Genomic DNA, 5842 nt, shown 5'->3' with positions numbered 1-5842 from the left:
TTCGTTTGGAGGAGGTGTTCAAGAAGACCCCAATCAACATTTAACCACCTTCCTGAGAATATGTGACACAGTGAAGTCTAATGGTGTTCATCCTGACGCCTATAGACTGCTCTTATTTCCATTCTCACTTAGGGACAAAGCAGCCAAGTGGCTGGAATCTTTCCCAAGGGAAAGCTTGACAACTTGGGAAGACGTGGTGAACAAATTCTTAGCAAGATTTTACCCTCCTCAACGAATCAATAGGCTGAGAGCTGAGGTCCAAACTTTTAGGCAACAAGATGGTGAGACTCTATATGAAGCATGGGAGAGGTTTAAAGACCTAACAAGGAGGTGCCCACCAGATATGTTCAACGAATGGGTGCAGCTGCACATTTTCTATGAAGGGCTCTCTTATGAGTCAAAGAAGGCCGTAGACCATTCATCCGGAGGATCTTTGAACAAGAAGAAGACTATTGAGGAAGCCATAGATGTTATTGAAACAGTAGCAGAGAACGACTACTTCTATGCTTCCGAAAGAGGGAACACAAGAGGAGTAATGGAGCTAAACAATGTAGATGCTCTGTTGGCCCAAAACAAGCTCATTACCCAGCAGTTGGCTGACCTCACCAAGAAGATGGAGATGAACCAAGTAGTAGTAATCTCAACTTCATCAACAACCCAAGAAGGAGTGAATGAAGAAGCAGAGGGTAGTCAGGAGCAAGCCAACTACATTGGGAATTCACCAAGGAAAAACTATGATCCATACTCCAAGACCTACAACCCTGGGTGGAGAAACCACCCAAACTTTGGGTGGAGAAGTGAGCAAGATCAAAACCAAGACCAGAGACGTTACAAACCCCACAACAACACTTCTCCACACGCCTATCAAAACCAAAACAGCACATCTGCTCCGAATCACCCATCAATTGATGACAAGCTCTCTAAGATTGAAACCTTAATTGAAGGAGTATGCAAAGACATTCGAAACAGTAAAGCATTCAGAGAGGAAGTGCAGTCAAATATGCAGAATCAAAATGCTGCCATCAAGAAACTGGAGACACAAATCAGCTATCTATTTAAGCAGCTTCCTAACCACAACCTTTGCTATGATGCCAATTCAAGCAAAAGGGAGGAGTGTCAAGCTATCACACTTAGGAGTGGAAAGGAACTGAAGAAACTGCCCCAAAAACCACAAGAAGAAGGCTCAAATGAAAAGGGAGAAGAGCAAGATGGAGTTCAACCTCCCACGCCAAGTCCGCAGAAAGAAAAAGGGATGCCACAACTGAACATCTCAAGAGCTCCATATCCCCAGCTATTGAAGAAAAAGGAAGATGACAACCAGTTCTTGAGATTTTTGGAAATCTTCAAGAAACTACAAATCAACATACCCTTTGCTGAAGCCATAGAACAAATGCCACTCTATGCCAAGTTTTTGAAGGAGCTAATGACTAAGAAGAGAAGCTGGAAGAACAATGAGACTGTGATACTAACCGAAGAGTGTAGTGCTATCATTCAGCATAAACTACCCCAGAAACTGAAGGATCCTGGGAGTTTTCAGATCCCTTGTATTATAGGAGAAATCACAGTAGAGAAGGCTCTTTGTGACTTAGGAGCCAACATCGATTTGATGTCAGTAGCTATGATGAGAAAGATGAAAATTGAGGAGGCTAAACCAACAAAAATGGCCCTACAACTGGTAGACCGATCATTCAAATTCCCTCACAGATAGTAGAGGATTTGCTGGTAAAAGTGGGAGATTTCATATTTCCAATAGATTTTGTGGTGCTGGACATGCAGGAGGACGCCAAGACCTCCATCATCTTGGGAAGGCCGTTCTTGGCCACTGCTGGAGCTGTCATTGATGTTCAGAAGGGTGACCTCACCCTGAGATTACACAACGAAAAGATGACATTCAATGTGTTCAAGGCCATGAGTTACCCACCAGAACAATTGGGGGAATGCATGAGGTTAGATGCACTTGAGGATGAAGTGCAGGAGAATTTTGAAGAAGAAGAACCTGAAGAGGACGAGAGATTGGTGGAGGAAGAATCTGAATCAAGTGAAGAGGTAGCCACAGCAAAAATACATATACCAGATGCACCAAAGGAAGGGAACGAAAAGTCAGAAGCACCCAAACTTGAACTCAAAGCACTGCCACCCACTCTCAAATATGCATATCTAGGAGAAAATGAAAACTACCCAGTGATCATAAATTCATCCCTCAGTCAAGATCAAGAGGACGAGCTACTCAAGGTGCTGCGGGAGCATAAGGATGCCATTGGATGGACCCTTGCTGACTTGAAGGGAATCAGTTCAGCCATATGCATGCATAAAATACTGTTGGAAGATGATGCTAAGCCATCCATTCAATCCCAAAGAAGGCTGAACCCAATCATGAAGGAAGTGGTACAGAAAGAGGTTATGAAGCTTTGGCAAGGAGGGGTCATATACCCAATTTCGGACAGCCCTTGGGTTAGCCCCATACATGTTGTGCCCAAGAAGGGAGGAATCACTGTGGTTACCAATGAGAAGAACGAGCTCATACCTACAAGGACCGTCACAGGATGGCGGATGTGCATAGACTACAGAAAACTCAACGAGGCTACACGAAAAGACCATTTTCCCCTTCCATTCATGGATCAGATGTTGGAAAGACTTGCAGGGCATGCATATTATTGTTTTCTCGACGGTTATTCAGGATATAACCAAATAGTGGTTGATCCCAGAGACCAAGAGAAAACCTCATTTATTTGTCTGTATGGAGTGTTTGCCTATAGGCGCATGCCATTTGGGCTATATAATGCACCTGCAACTTTCCAACACTGCATGCTTTCTATCTTTTCAGATATGATAGAAAAATTCATTGAAGTTTTTATGGATGATTTCTCGGTATTCGGAGATTCCTTTCCTAGTTGCCTACATCACCTCGCCTTGGTATTGAAAAGATGCCAAGAGACCAATTTGGTCTTGAACTGGGAAAAATGCCACTTCATAGTGACAGGAGGAATAGTCCTTGGTCACAAGGTCTCTCACCAAGGCATTGAGGTTGATAGAGCTAAAGTAGAACTTATTGAAAAACTACCTCCACCTAGTGATGTCAAGGCAATTAGGAGTTTTTTAGGGCATGCTGGTTTTTACAGAAGGTTCATTAAAGATTTTTCAAAGATAGCCAAGCCCTTAAGCAATCTCCTTGTATCTGATACACCATTTATCTTTGATGAAACATGCATGCTAGCATTTGCAGATTTGAAAATGAGGTTATCATCTACCCCTATCATTTTCCCACCTGATTGGAACCTACCATTTGAATTGATGTGTGATGCATCTGATTTTGCAGTTGGGGCAGTGTTAGGACAAAGGAAAGATAACTTAGTTTGTGTGATATACTATGCTAGCAAAGTCCTTAATGAAACTCAAAGAAATTATACCACTACTGAAAAGGAGTTGCTAGCAATAGTTTTTGCATTTGACAAATTTAGATCATACCTCATTGGTGCTAAAGTGATTGTCTTTACAGATCACACAGCACTAAAATATTTGTTTGCCAAGCAAGAATCAAAGCCAAGACTAATAAGGTGGATCTTACTGTTGCAGGAATTTGATATTGAAATCAGAGACAAGAAAGGAGTGGAGAACAAGGTGGCAGATCACCTATCCAGAATCCCTCATGATCAAGGTGGAGGAAATGATACAAATGTGAACGAGCTCTTCCCTGATGAGCAGTTGATGACAGTTCACAAAGCACCATGGTTTGCAGATATTGCAAATTTCAAGGCAACTGGGGCATTACCCCCAGGGATCAACAAACATCAAAAAAGGAAGCTCATGAATGATGCAAAATACTTTGTCTGGGACGAGCCATATCTCTTCAAGAAATGTTCAGATGGAATCCTTAGAAGATGTGTTTCGGAAGAAGAAGGAAGAGAAGTCCTGTGGAATTGCCACGGTTCATATTATGGCGGGCACTTTGGAGGGGACAGAACTGCAGCAAAGGTGTTACAAAGCAGATTCTTTTGGCCCACCCTTTTCAAGGATGCCAAGGAACTAGTAAAAAGCTGCAATGAATGCCAAAGATCTAGAAACCTGCCCAAAAGAAACGCCATGCCACAAAATTTCATCTTGGAACTGGAACTGTTTGATGTGTGGGGAATAGATTTCATGGGACCATTCCCAACCTCATATGCAAACAAGTACATCCTGGTAGCAGTGGATTATGTTTCCAAGTGGGTAGAGGCTATAGCAACCCCAACTAATGATAACAAGGTAGTCATGAACTTCCTCAGGAAGAATATCTTTAGCCGGTTTGGAGTCCCAAGAGCCCTCATCAGTGATGGAGGGAGCCACTTTTGTAACAAACCACTAGAAGCTCTCCTCCTACGATATGGGGTAAAACACAAAGTAGCCACACCTTACCATCCTCAAACAAGTGGGCAAACTGAGATATCCAACAGAGAGCTGAAGAGGATCCTGGAAAAGACTGTGGGTGCATCTAGAAAGGATTGGTCGAAGAAGCTGGATGATGCTCTTTGGGTATACAGAACAGTATTCAAAACTCTACTTGGAATGTCTCCATATCAACTGGTCTATGGGAAGGCTTGTCATTTACCACTGGAGATGGAACACAAAGCTCTCTGGGCTATCAAGATACTAAATTTTGACAGCATTGCTGCTGGTGCAAAAAGGATCTTGCAGCTGCAAGAGATGGAGGAATTCAGGTCACAAGCCTATGAAAACACTAAGATGTATAAAGAAAAGGCAAAGAGAAAACATGACATGCATCTTGCGCCCAGGAGTTTCGAAAAGGGGCAGCGAGTACTCCTTTACAATTCTAAATTAAGGCTGTTCCCAGGAAAACTCAAGTCAAGGTGGTCCGGACCTTTCATGGTTAAAAAGTATCACCATATGGCCACATCGAAATCACGGATGAAGGTTCAGAGAGGACTTTTACAGTGAATGGACAAAGACGCAAGCATTATCTGGGCAACATGGGGGAAAACCCCAGAGTAAAGTACCATCTCAAGTAATTAAGGACTCGTCGAGCTAGCGACGATAAAAGAGCGCTCTGTTGGGAGGCAACCCAACCTCAGGTAGTTTCACTTTCATCTTTATTTCAATAAAAAAATCACAAGTCGTTTCCCCTGTATGGTAAGGAGCTAAGTTTGGTGTTCCACACCAGAACAATCCAAGAGTGATAGTGTAATTCTAAGTTTGGTGTTCCACCAAAGGACATTGGTTAGAATTACACTCCACTCCAAAAGAACATTGCTAGCTCCATCCAATCAAGAGAAACCACTTAGATGTAGTTAGACTATAGGTGATCATTGCTTTGTTGACAACAAGATATGGGGTTCTCTGCATATGTGCAATGTTTGCACTGGGCAAGGAACTAAGTTTGGTGTTCACACACCAAATTGAGTTCAAAAAGCACCAGCATACATGCAAGCTAACTATGTCTCAAGTGCTTTGGGAACAAGCAACTTCCAGTAACCTTGCAGGAGTCTTATGAGGAAATGGTGCACCTCCACCCAAAGAAGCGAGGCAGCAAAAACTAGGATGATAACAAAGAGAGAGGGCAACCAGAAATCATCACCCGAAGGTTGTATTGTTACTTATTTCCATTGTACTCAGAATTGTTGAAAGTTGGAAGTCCGAATGCACTTTTGATTTGTAGTTACTCGTAGTTGAACCCTTTTTAAATTCTGTCTTTTAAGTTCTGAATAGGTCTATGTGCACTAGTCTTTATGTCACTGCATTCTTACTTTACTTACTTGTATGCTTGTCCCTTTTAATCAAATGAAGAGAGAATGTTTATGTTTCAAAAGACCAGAGTGGAGTTCACACTATAGAGTACATTCATGAGTTT

General features: G+C 42.4%; 1 non-coding gene across 1 annotated transcript; it reads right to left on the bottom strand.

Moving 5' to 3' along the window:
- Nucleotides 1-241: 241 nt before the first annotated feature.
- LOC148573953 (small nucleolar RNA R71) lies at nucleotides 242-348 on the bottom strand. Its single transcript, XR_015905935.1, has one exon. It is a non-coding gene; the product is annotated as a small nucleolar RNA R71 (small nucleolar RNA).
- Nucleotides 349-5842: the final 5494 nt, after the last annotated feature.

Source organism: Arachis ipaensis, chromosome B2, assembly GCF_059453495.1.
Source record: "Arachis ipaensis isolate K30076 ecotype BB chromosome B2, ASM5945349v1, whole genome shotgun sequence".
Lineage (NCBI taxonomy): Eukaryota > Viridiplantae > Streptophyta > Magnoliopsida > Fabales > Fabaceae > Arachis > Arachis ipaensis.
The sequence above is the reverse complement of the archived record's forward strand: the minus strand, read 5'-3'. Positions and strand labels throughout refer to the sequence as shown.